Here is a 13,428-nt window from a genome sequence, read left to right as displayed (position 1 = left end):
TACAGGGCTTCCCTGGTGGCGCAGTGGTTGAGAATCCGCCTGCCAATGCAGGGGACACGGGTTCGAGCCCTGGTCTGGGAAGATCCCACATGCCGCCTAGCAACTAGGCCCGTGCGCCACAATTGCTGAGCCTGCGCGTCTGGAGCCTGTGCTCCGCAACAAGAGAGGCCGCGACAGTGAGAGGCCCGCGCACCGCGATGAAGAGTGGCCCCCGCTTGCCGCAAATAGAGAAAGCCCTCGCACAGAAACGAAGACCCAACACAGCCAAAAATGGATAAATAAATAAATTTAAAAATGGTCCACATCAAAAAAAATCTTAAAATAATAAAATAAAATAATAAAATAAAATAAAACAGTTACAGATTTAAAGAAAAGTTGCAAAAATATTATAGTGTAAAGTTCCTGTACACCCTTCACCCAGCTTCCCCGTTGTTCACATCTCATGTAATCACAGCGCACTTTCCAAGCCTAGCTGGTCCACCCACTCAGTTCAGACAAGTGTTTCTGCTCCAGGACCCCATACTCTGTTGAATCGTTCTCCTGGTCCCTCCCAGTGGGCGACAGTTTTCTTAGCTTTTCCTCGTCATCCTTGACCTTGGCACCCTAATAGGAGCTAGTGGGTTATTTCGTGGATTGTCCTCCAGTTTGATTTGTCTGATGTGTCTGAATGATTGGACTGAGGTTATGCATTCTTGGCGAGACTGAGCCCAGGTGACCCCTTCTGAGTGTGTTTGATCAGGGCGGCATGACGTCCATACACTGTATCCCTCTGATGTGAACCTTGATCAAGGTTCTGCCAGGTTATCCACTGAAAAGGTATCATTTGTAACTATAAATAGATGGGGAGAGACACTTTGAGACTAAGCAAGTACCCTGAGCCTCTTCAAACTTTTGCCCAATAACTTTAGTGGACATGAGTGGGTCTTTCCTGCCACAGTGATTACTGCCTGTTCTCGTGGTTTTCTATCCCTACGTTCCTTCTATTTTGTTAGAATTTTTCTCTGGAGAAGACCTGTCCCCCTTCTCTCATTTCTTTCTTTATCCAATTATTTATAGCAGTATGGGCTCATGGGTATTTAATTTATTCTATGGGTTATAATCCAACACCATCTTTACTTATTTTCTTGCTCAGATTGTTCCAACTTAAGCCACTGAGCTTTCCAGCAGGTTGATGCCTCTGTCCTTTGAGTTCCCTTCTGTGTCTTGAGCCCTTTCTTTCTTTCTGTCCCCTCAGGATGCTCAAGCTCATCTGTATTTTCCCTGCCCCAAGCCTGAAAGCAACCACTTCTCCAAGGAGCTCTGGTTCCTTCTGTTGGAGAATGGTGTTTAGGAACCAACATCTCTGGGCTGCGTGTGTTTGCTACTCCTGGGGTGATAGTGTTTCTAGGCCCTCTCGGGGGCAGAGCTTGGAAACAGACATCTGTGTGCTAATGCATGCATACCGCCCCTCTTTGTTTATTTCTGCTTCTATCTATCATCTATCGTCTGTCATCTATCTATCATCTATCTATCTACTATGTATCTATGTATTTATATAGCTATTATCTATCATCTATTATTTATCTGTCATCTGTCATCTATTTATCTATCATCTATGTATATATCATCTATAATTTATCATCTATCATTTATCTATCATCTATCTGTCATCTATCATCTATCTATCTATCCATCTATCATCTGTGGGTCTATTATAAAACCACCAGTTCATACTGACACTTGGAATTCGAGGCCAACCATTCAAGACTCATTCCTGCCCCCCCTTTCCTTATCTGTAACTACTTTCTTTGGAGATGTGGCTCTCTCCATATAAACTGTGCTACTTATTTGCCCCACCCTAGTATCCACACAAAGACATTTCAGAATTGCTAACCCATATCCCCTGTGAGGAACAAGTTTACCAGCGAGGAGACATTTGAGTGCAGTCCCTTTTATCTTTAGCCTTATAGTCTCCAGACAAAATATTGTTTTCCAGAATGACGTAGTCTGGTTCTTTTCCTCTAGTACATTGTCCATTTGTGGCCATTTAGGTTTGTTTGTTATATCTTGGATTCCATTGGAGTTTCCTTCACAGAGTGATTTCTTAAAAATTTACACAGCACAGTTCCTGTTTGTACTGTGTAGTCTCTGGGTCTTGACACAGATGGGCACAGAGTCACGATACAGGATACAGCACCATCGCCCCAGCTCCCTCTGCTTCCTGCCACAGTCACCCCATCCATCCCCAACTCCACCCTTGGCAACAATGGGCTATGTTCCCTTCCATTTTTGCCATTTACAGGTCTTATAAGTGGAAAATATGATATGTGCATTCAACATGTAGCTTTGGGGTCTGGCTTTGTTCACTTAGGAACATGCATGGAGGATTCCCCTATGTTTTTGTAGTTCATTCCTTTTTATGCTGAGTCATTTCTGTCGCATGGATGTGCCACACTTGTCCACATCTATCTGCTTGTTTCCTGTTTAGGGCAACTGTGAATCAAACTGTTACAAACATTCATGCACAAGTTTTTGTGTAAATACAGGTGTTCATTTCTCAGGTAAATACCTAGGATTGCTAAATGTGTGCTCAGTTTTATAAGAAACTGTTGTCCAAGGTGGCTGTACGTGTTGCATTCCCACCAGCGAAGTATGTGGGAAGATTGCTGCTCCGCATCTTTTCCAACACTTGATGTGCTCAGTCTTTCTTGGGGGAGGAGGTCCATTCTAATAAAGGCATAGATGTTATTTTAGTTTTAATTTGCATTTATCTAATGACTAATGACGTTGGGCATCTTTTTATGTGTTGATTTTCCATCCGTGTATCTTCTTCAGTAAAGCGTCTGTTGAAATCGTTTGCCCATTTTTTAAATTTGATTTTTGCTTTCTTATTATTGAGTTTTAAGACTCCTTTATACATTCCAGACATACACCTTTGTTGGTGCAAAAGTATTTTCTCCTTTATCTTTTTGTTGTCTTAAGAGTATCTTTTGAAGATAAGTTCTTAAATTTTGATAAAATCTAACTTATCAACTTAAAAAGAAATAGGTTGTATGGTATTGGACCTAAGAAAACTTTGCCTGATTCAAAGTCACAAATAGTCTCTCCCATGTTTCCCTCTGGAATTGTGTGGCTTCATGTCTTCCATTTATATTCATCATCCATTTTTAGTTCATTTTTGCGTTCGGTGCACAGTTTTGGTGGAAGCACACTTTTTTTGCATGTGGTTGTCCAGCCCTTGTCTCCTCCCACCCCCTTTGTAAAGAAGTCTTTCTCTTTTTGATTAAAATGCCTTCTGCTTGGCTGGATCAAGTCCCCACTCTGTGGTCAGCCCTATCCTGACTGGAGTGTCCTCCCGGACTCTGAGTCACCGCATACCAGGAGGCAGGGGGACAGAGCTGCTGTTTGCTGGCGTCCTCCACACACGGCACGCCTGGTCCCCACTGGGTCCTGGGGGGTGGGGCTGGGTCTCCAGGGACCTCGCCTGCCTAGCTCGGGGCCTGGAAGCCCAAGATGTGTGAGACTAACTGTCAGCGGCTCAGATTTACAGCTCTCGGCGGAGCAGGCACTGAATACCGATGAGCCCCCTCTCCTCTGAGCCTGGTCTCAGATTACTCACGCTGTGCCGAGGCCAGGCGGCCAGAAATGACGGCTGCTGCCGTTTTGAGGTTCAGGGACGAGCTGCTTGCTCAGAACACGTCCACAGTTAACGAGCATTGTGCACACGTGGAAGGGGAACCTTCGTTAAAAAAATATCCGTAATATTTTCCATCATAACCTAATGAAATTGTCTTTTTAATTTGTGTGTGTTGTTTTATGTTTAAGCAAAGGAATAAAAGGCAAGGTGTTTTTGGTCCTCGTAGAAGGCTCACCCAAGTGTGAACAGCAGCTCTCGAGGCCGTTCGTGCTGGTGGGTGGGGGGGTGTGGGGGACGAGCGCTGCCTTTCCATCTTGGGAGGAGGGACGGGTGGTGGAGCCCCCAGACCCAGACACTGAGGGGCCCTGTCAGGGCGGCTTCGTCAGCCTGGGCTCCAGCCCCAAGCGGGATGAGGGGGGCTCGGGGCTGAGGTCAGACACATGCTCGTCTGATGGCAGGTGACAAGCCCGTGCCCGGAGCGTGGTGGCCGTGCTGCCTGAAGGGCCACTGCTGGGCGCGTGGTGATTCGCATCCCTGCCTGCCCCTCGCAGCCCCTCATCACAGGGCTTTCTTCCTCTTGGCTTCTTGGTGCACAGAATTGCATTCATCCTGACACTGGCTCATTCCTGCCACTGGTCTGGCAATGGCCCACGTGCTCATCTTGTTTCTTGGCTACACTGACTTCTAACCCTATGACCCCGTACCGTCACCTGCCCCTCCTCCAGGAGGTAGCTGCCTTCTGGACCCCGGGGCAACTGCCCTGTGCAGAGCTTTGTGGCAGATGCGTATGTTTCTAGGAGGTACAATTGTCACTGTGTTTTAAGTCCTCCTAAGAGGTGTCACGCTGTCTGTGTCTTTTGGACGCACTGTGCACTTAATATCACTGTGCTTAGACTCGCTCGTCCTGTGACCTCTGTGTCCCCTCACCCCTGTCTGGAGCTCCCTCATGGAACTTCACCACACCTCTAATGGACGTTTGCGTTTTGCTGTTGTGAACGATGCTTCATGAACATGCTCGAAAGGTCTGTGGATGTGCTGGTGCAGGAGTTTCTTCTGGGTGTCCGCCTAGGGGTCATCAGGGGTCATCAAAATACAAGTGCTCGACCTCAGGGGATACTGACTAACTCCTCCGGCTCATGTTAGCTTTGGAGCTTTTTTTTTTTTTTTTTGCTCTTTGTTTAGAATTCTGTGTTTACCTTGTGGCAAAAGCTGTTCTCTGACGTTACTGAGAGGTTTGCACATGGTCTCAGACAGAAGTGGGATAACTGCCTGGAGGCCGACGGTTTCCCCTCCCCCGGTTTGTGCCTGTCTAATCTGTTCTGTCCAGGAACAGCTCGTGGCCTGCGGCCAGCTGTCTAGCGCTCTGTAATGTCACCATCTTGGTTAAAGCAATGATGCGTCTTTTCACTAGCATGACCACGAGGCCATTAATAAGAGATGCCGTTATTAGAGAAGTCGGTGCCGCAAAAGAGAGCTGGACGCCCCCTTGTAGGGCTGTGAGAGCAGCTCCTAGTGACCCAGGCAGGAAACAAAACAAGAACCAGCGGAAAGAAGACAGAAAGGGTGTGCTCCCACCCACATGCGGGTCTGCGCGTGTGGTGGGCACGTGTGGTCAGGTGGAGGCCTGGGAGCCTGGGCAGCGGGTTCTGCGCCCACACCAGCCACGAGACGGGTGCGCGCACAGCACGTGAACAAGGGCAAGTCCCCCTTCTCTCCAGGAGGGAGGGGCTGAGCTGGCTTCTGTGTACCTTTCTGGCCGTTCCCCGGGGGCCGCGCCCTGGCCCTTGTAACCTGGGCTGATGCAGGCTAGGTGGAGCCCTGTGTGCTCAGGCGGTTGCAAGACGGGGAGCCCAGTGCCTGCCTCGGCCGGTCCTGCACCGCGAACACAGCACCAGACGCTTCCCTCCTGGCCCCGCTGGAATTCCTCCCCCGCCCCGCCCGGCCCCCCTCACCGGAGCGGTCCTCCTGGTACCCAAGGGCAGGGGCGTGTGAGGCCATGGGAGTGGAGGGCAGGCCCTCAGCAGGCTGAAGAGCCGCGAACAGGGGAGCCTAGCCCCGGGGCTGTGATGCGCGAGGCCCGTCACGATGCGCGAGGCCCGTCACCCTGCGCTCGGCGCCCCCCTGCCCTCCGGAGCCCCAGGGCCGCCGCCTCATGCGCCACTAGGAGCCCAGTGGTGCGCCCGCCACCTGGCCAGCCGGGGCCCAGCCTGTGGTGGTGCCTGGCCGCCACCCCCTGTCCACGCTCTGGGCCGCGGGCCATCACCCATCCTCAGCGCAGCCCAATGTAAAATCACGTAACCTCTCCCTCCAGAAGGAAGGTAAGGGTGCGGTCCTCGGTGCCCACCGTTATCGAGACATCACCCCTCCCCTCACCAGGCAGTAGTCCACCAGACTCTGCCCCCCTGGGCTGGGAGCGCCACCACGTGCCATGGTTCCCTCCACGCCCTGCGTCCCTCCTCCCACACAGCGTTCATCCTCGTCTCCATCAGTGCCCTGTCCTCCCGCCTCTCCGTGAAGCGCTGCACATGCAGGGACGTGCCCAGCTCGCTCACTGTGGAATCCTCTGTGTGGACCCCGGTACACACTCAGGTCGTGCCTGGCCACTAACACACAGTCAAATAAATGACGACGCAGTAAGTGGAGCGACGCGCTCACGAAGGCCAAAGGCCATGTCTTCTCCATCTGCAGCCTCACGGCCTCCTGAGGGTCCAGAAAACAGTGGAAGTGGGTGCTCCCCAGTTCCCAAGACGACCCGCAGGCTCAGTGGCCCACCAGGATTCTCAGGACTCAGTACAGAGTGGTGCCGCGGCTCAGATCTATTGCAGTGATGTCATCAAGCTAGGCAGCTGGCTCTGCAAGGGCAGAAGACACAGAAGGAGGCTGGAGGGACCCAGGAGCAGATTCCCTACACGCTGTCCCGCCTGTGGAGGCCACACGGGCACACCCTCCCCAGCCTGAAAACGCGGCTGTGTGCGCGCTGTCTCAGCCGGGGAGCCGGGAGTGTCCACTGGAGACTCGGAGCTCAGGGTTGCTACTGGGGCTACTCATCTGGGCACCGCCTGCCCGTTAGAATGCCGGCCCTCAGAAGGAGGCAGGTGTTTGCCATAAATCACATCATTTGTACAAACAGTCTAGGCCAGCCCACGAGCACGACCTCTTCTCTCCGGGAGAGTTTCAAAGGCCAGGTTTCCAGATGCCAATCAAGGGCCAACCTGGCAGGCAGGCCCCTGTGCAGACTGTAGCTCAGCTTCTGCCCAAAGAGGCGCTCTTGAATGAGGAGCCCCCCAGGGCCAGGGGACCAAGGGCAGACCCACCAGGTGACCCCACACTCGCCTGTCCTGGGTCTCCCACGGCTTCAACTTGGTGAGATCTCGGGCTGACTGGGGGGATGGTCAGGAAGTTGGGCCAGCGGCCGAAAAGGGAGGGGTGGAGGACACCATATCGGAGGACATGGGACTGAGGGGTCTGTAGGGACTTGGGAGGTCTGGAAGCCTGGAAGCAGAAGCATGCCTCTGTGCGTGTGTGCGTGTGTATGTGTGTGTGCGTGTGTATGTGTGTGTGCGTGTGTATGTGTGTGTGCGTGTGTATGTGTGTATGTGTGTGTGCGCGTGTGTGCGTGTGTATGTGTGTGTACGTGTGTATGTGTGTGTGCGTGTAAGTGTGCACGTGTAGTGCTGCGGTCCCAGAGAAAGGCAGAAAGCCACCCGTCCTGGACACAGTGTTGGTGAACATTAGCGAAGTAGGGTGGGACTGGCTCAAGAGAGGATCAAGTGACCTCAGGCAGCCAAATGTTGTCGTCTTGTCCCTTCAAACTGGGGAGTGACTGTTTAGAATTCTGCACATTATTTTCACCAAGATTCTTGTTCTGTGTTTGCGTGTGTGCAGCTCATACCCCAGACAGTTATCACCTTAGTTCAGGAAGGGAGTGACACGCGTGGAGGGCGGTGAGCACGTGGTCCGGGCCCTGGCTCTGGCCAGCCTAGAACTGCGAGCTCGGGAAACGCCTTTTAATTGCCAGGCTTCAGCTTTTCCATCTGCAAAATGAGAGGGTCCTTTCTAACACGCTAGAAGGGGATGAATTGACTAGAACCTATTTAGAGATGGATCAGATTACAGACATAAGGAACAATGTGAGTTTAACGCAGCAGATTTCAACCATGATGTGTGCGATACTCGGTGAAGTAAGCACACGTGCGATTCTAATGCGTTTAGCGTTCATTCTACCGGGTGGAATGTCCTCTGACTGAGAAGTTCGTTTTAAAGTTAAAAACCAAAAAAACTCTGTGGAGTGTCTAATGCCTGTGACCCCGGGTGGTGTGCCCCACCACCCCCGCCCCTCCCCCTCCCCCCTCCCCCTCCCCCTCCCCTCTCACCCACCTATGCTGCTGCCCCAGCGGCTGCTCCAGGGTCCACCCTCCATGTTAGAAAGAGCCTAGGAAGCTCCCTCTTAACTTCTTCTAAATATTAAAGATGTAAAAGGTGAAAAGGAAGAATTAGTACCTAATAGAGGCCCACTTTCTAAGTACTGAGAAGAAATGAAAACTGGGCAGAAACGTGAGCAGTCTCCCACATGTGGGAGGGAGCACTGAGGCCACTTCTGCACACGGTCTCATGGGGCACGGGGACTCGTCTTTGTGGCCTCGCGTCTCCTGGGAAGAGCCGTTTGCATCTCCCAGATAGAGGCTCAAGTGTGGCGCCATGCCTGGGCCGGAGCCGCCATAACAGGATGTCCACCTACAGAGCCAGCGCCTGGTCATTTCTCCAGACCTTCCCCGCCGGGAGTCCCCGCCAGTGATTCAGATATGTCACACTAACAGAGAGCATCTGTCTTCGCTCTTTTTCAGAGAAGAAGCAGCAGGTCGCTGAAGCCTATTTAAAGCGTGATTTCCATTCCGCCGAGCGTCGTGGCCCACGGCCCGGGGGGTCTTCCCGCATCTGGACACTGCCCGACACGCGGCTTGGAGGTGGCTCGTCTGTGGACCTCGCACCCTTGGGGGCCTAAGGTTGTGCTGTCAGTGCTGAATTTGCAAGGGGTACGCGTGCATGTGTGTGTGCATGCATGAGTCTGTGTGTGTGCACACACGTGTGCTCTATCAGAAGACAAAGCACAGGACTGGGCTTTCTGAGGCACCTAGAAGCTGACCTGCTGTGCAATGAGAGTGCAGCCCGATGAGAATGTAATGGACAACATTGTATACAAGAAACACAAACTGCATTGCCCAATGGCTGGAGGGAGGTACGCCTGTGTTGTCTGGAAGTGTTAGGTTCACTTTATATTTGTCTTGGAAGAAATGTTCAACTACAGTGCGGATGACAGTGGCAGCCAGACCAGGATGAATTGGGAGAAAGCTTATAGGATCAGACAGATGTGCTTTTTTCTCTAGAGGGTGCAGGTTTTCCGCTGGGCAATGCATTGTTAATCAACACTTGTCCAAGAAGGACACATCCTTTCCATTGTCATTAAAGCCACAGGCACTTAGTCACTTGAACAAAAAACAGGGCCAGTTCACTGCTTCTCCAGCTGAGCTTGAAGTCAGGGTTTGTATCTCAAGTCCGAAATCTGGCTGAGTCCTTCCTGCAAACTTTAGTCTTGGTCTAATGACGGCATCATCTTGGCACACTTGTCGTACTCAGAACCAAACGGCAGACAATAGTCTTGTGTGAACAAAAGCCACCGTGGAGCTGTGGATGCGCTCCCAGATGGAAGCCTGATGGGCTGTGGGATGGAAACATGCAGCAGCACTCTGCAGCTCCAAGCACTCCCTGTGGGCCTGCCCGCCCCACGTGTACCTGCGCGGGGGCAGCAGCGATGCAGGTTGGCCATTTCAGATCCCAGAACGTGCGTGTGAAACGCAGATTCACACCCCTCGAGTTTATTTGGGTCCTCATGATTTTGCGTGTCGTACATATGTCTGGAGTTCTTCATATGCAACCCCACACCCTGGACACTCTTAAGCACAGCTTTGTAATTTTTAAAAGAAGGCAAACTCTACAGGAAAGAGAAGCATGTAAATATGTACCAATGCTTATGAAGTTGTTATTGTCTGTATGTAAAAAGGATGTGCACTGGAAAGGGAAAATGGCTCAATGAATGTTTTAAATGACACTTCACGTACCAAATTGCATTTGGTACATTCAGGAAAGCACACATTTAGTTGCAATGCCAATTCTTCTCTTCAGATATTGTTCTTATTCATGTATCATAGGCACCTTCTTTTCATCTGATTACAAAATCCAGCATTTTAGGATTGGGCTTTTGCAAAACCAAAAAGAAGAAGAAGAAGAAAAGAAAAGAGAGAGAGAGAAAGAGAAAGGGGCAAATATGAGTATTTGTCACTGATTCCTGCTGGTCCAGTGAGCATCTGAAGAATTCAAGTATTTTATAATAACATGCGCTTTCTAAATTCTAGAGTGTACCTTGTTTCAAAACCAGTGGGCTGGACTGAATTCCCTGCGAGTATCTGGGCTGTCTTACTGCTAGCTCTTCAAACAGGGGAAGCGTGTGTGTAAGTGTGTCACTCCCTAATGGAGCAAGAGGAGGGCCCCTGAAAGGTTGAAACACAGAAGTGTTTACTGTGTAACCGGGATGTGGACACGTATACAGCATAACAGTTATCACCATAATCACTGTGTGCACAACACCCAGAAAAACACAAATGTGTTCATTTGTCTAAACTACAAATCCATGTAAACTTCAGCTTCCTGGTTGACACGGACGTGTGTACCTTGCTTCCATGGTCTAGAGCTCCAGTCGCTGAAGGACCCTGGCTCTTCCTTAAAGGGCTCTGCCCTCGAGGAACCTGTAGCCTTCAGGAGGCCCCGAGTGCCTTACGGGGCTGTGAACACCAAGTCTGGCAGTCAGGAAGGAGGGTGTGCCGGGAGTGGGTTTGGAGGCTCTGTGACATTAATCTACACTGACCATTACTGCATCATTGACCTTAAGATGGATTGTGTGTTTTAACACAGTAATGGATTTACGTTTAGGCTCAGGAAAATCAAGCTGTAACTTATGTATCAAATCATATATTTGTTTACTGTATATTTTTTAAAAGCTTTATTGTAAATTTATGCAAAAACGAATGAGGACTTGTTTTCTCACAGCAACGCGCTAGGCGGTATTTGTGTTCCGTGAAGCAATTCCTTAATAACCACACTCTAAACACCTGATAACTCTGTTCAGTGCTAAACAGTATTCAGAGGCCTAACATAGGTTTGTATGGTGATCAACTACAAAATTTTACACATATTTTTGTATTGTGATTCCTATGATATATACCAGAGAATTTTTACTCATTTGTAAATTATTGTACAGTTTTTAATAAAAGGTTGTTTTAAGTCTTAGAATATCAAAGTTCTCCTCCTCACGAAGTGTTAAAGTTTAGACGTATCGGCTATGTTAGCCACTGCTGTGTTCCGTGTCCACTCTCTGAACGACAATGCCTCTCTCCACACCAAAAAGGGAACTTGGGCCTTCCGCTCGCTGGGGAGGGGCTGCCGGGGGTCTCACATACAGCCTCATCCTAAGTCGTGGGGAGTCTTCTGGAGGACAGGCTCTGACGTCAGAGGTGCTGGCAGCCCCTGGCTGAGGTCATCCACCAGGGAGGACTGCTCCTGTAGCTGTTTGTCAGATGAGAACCAGAAAAGAAAAGTCAGACCTCTGAGAATGGCGAAAGAATTTCTGTGAACGAACAAGAACACATTTTAGTCACAGTGATCCCACACAGGTGATTAAAGCCTGTTTGATCTCTTTGGGGGAGTGGAAAACCAAGGTGGGGCTGGGACGAGGGGATGGGAAAGTGCTGATTTAGCTCTGCAGGTGTTCTCACGCCAGCCCTACTGGAGCGTCCTCGCACTGACTCTCACTGTTGCAACTTACGCTTTGAAATTCCGGCTGCACTAACAGAACGGAGAGGCTGGGATGTCTTTTCCTTAAAAAACAGTCCCTGCAGGGCTCGACTGAGTGACAGCATCGCCCTATGACTCTGGGTGGGCTGAGAGTCCTCCTACCGTGTCTCACCCCAAACCTTGAACTTTTTTTAAAAAATTAATTAATTAATTTTATTTTTGGCTGCATTGGGTCTTCTTTGCTGCACGCGGGTTTTCTCTAGTTACGGCGAGTGGGGTCTACTCTTCGTTGCGGTGCGTGGGCTTCTCATTGTGGTGGCTTGTCATGTTGTGGAGCACGGGCTCTAGGTGTGCGGGCTTCAGTAGTTGTGGCGCACGGGCTCTAGAGCACAGGCTCAGCGCATGGGCTTAGCTGCTCCGCGGCATGTGGGATCTTCCCAGACCACATGTCCCCTGTTCCCCTGCTCGAACCCGTGTCCCCTGCATTGGCAGGCGGATTCTTAACCACTGAGCCAGCAGGGAAGCCCTGAACTTGTTTTCAAGGGCAGTCAGGAGCAGCTCCCGTGGGCGCATTCCCTCCCCCCCTCCCCCGCCCTGGCCCTCCCGACTCGCCAAATGTTTCAGAGTCAGAGCCTCCTTCCCTGACGTGAGACCGCCCACAGGGCCTGGAAATGTGGCTGGAGTTCCGGAAAACTGTGGTTTCTTCCGTGCGTGCTCCCGGCCTGCCCTTCTGCGGGTTGAGCGGGAGGTCGGAACCCCGGTTTGCCCGGGGGCGAACTGCAGAGCTTCGCTGGGACAGAACGCGCGCCCTCGGCCCAGATCCGGCGCGTTCAGCACTCCCTGCGTGGACAGCGCCGGCTCCGAGCGGACGCCAGGCCGGGCTGAGGGGTGGGGGGAGGGCTGGGGGGATGGGGGGGGAGCGCCAGGCCCGGCTCCGCCCAGGCCACGCGACCTCGCAGACCCCGCCACAGGAGGCTCCAGGACCCGCCGCCCCTCGCTCGCCGGCGGCCGCAGGAGCCAGCAGAGGCTCTGCCCGCGTGCCGGGGGATGCGGGGCACAGGCAGGCCCGGGCCGGCCCAAGCTCAGCGGAGTCTTCGGCTGCCTGGAGGACGCCTTTGAGACGAAGACGCTGCAGCTGGACGCGCGGGGAGGCGTACACCAGGGTCCGCGAGCAGGAGAGCCCCACAGCGGGCCAAGCGGCGACCAGGAGGGACGCGGCGAGCCAGGCGGAGACGGCCCAGAGGCTGCCGCAAGTCTCCCGGAGAGGCCCAGCGTGGCCCAGGCCCGCGGCCCACAGCAGGTAGTGGCCGCAGTGCGGAGGCGCCGGGCATCGGGGCCAGTGAGAGGGGGACGCGGGCCCTGGACTCCCTGAGACGCCGCACGTCCACGCCGGAGGCCGCTGGGGCGCAGTGCAGGGGCTCACCCTCTTCCACCAGCCCCCAGCTCCTCCAGGGGGACGCGAGGGCTCGCGGCGGGAACTTCTCCCTGACTGGCCGTGTCTGAGCCTGGACTTCCCTATCCTGCGCGACCCCCTCCTCAGAACCCGCCGGAGGCCTGGCCTCTCCTGCCCTGGTCTGCCTCTCCGGTCCGTCCTGGGTCCTGGGTAGCTCTTTCTCTGTGTGTCTCTCTCGGTCTCTTTCTATCCCTTCTGTGTCTCTCCAGCCTCCCACCTGACATCAAGCTTCGCGGGGCTGGCCCTGGGGCAGCCTCGCAATGAGGTGTTTCACAATGAGGTGTCTCCACTGTCCGGTCGCAGGGCCAGCGCATGGCCTGGCGTTCCCATCCCTGCCCGGGCAATACTCCAAGGAGCCCGGCTTTGGCCTGAAACATCTTTCCGGACGGAGTCCAGCCTGAGCCTGGACTTGAGATTGGATTCAATCCCCGCGGCCCTGGGTGCCTCGGGTCATCAGGGAGCTGGTGGCGGGCCCTCGGCTGGCCAGGGGGGGCAGCGGGTCCTGGCAGGACAT

The sequence above is a fragment of the Balaenoptera ricei genome, chromosome 16 (assembly GCF_028023285.1).
Source record: "Balaenoptera ricei isolate mBalRic1 chromosome 16, mBalRic1.hap2, whole genome shotgun sequence".
Taxonomy (NCBI): Eukaryota; Metazoa; Chordata; class Mammalia; order Artiodactyla; family Balaenopteridae; genus Balaenoptera; species Balaenoptera ricei.
Note: the sequence above shows the minus strand (reverse complement) of the source record.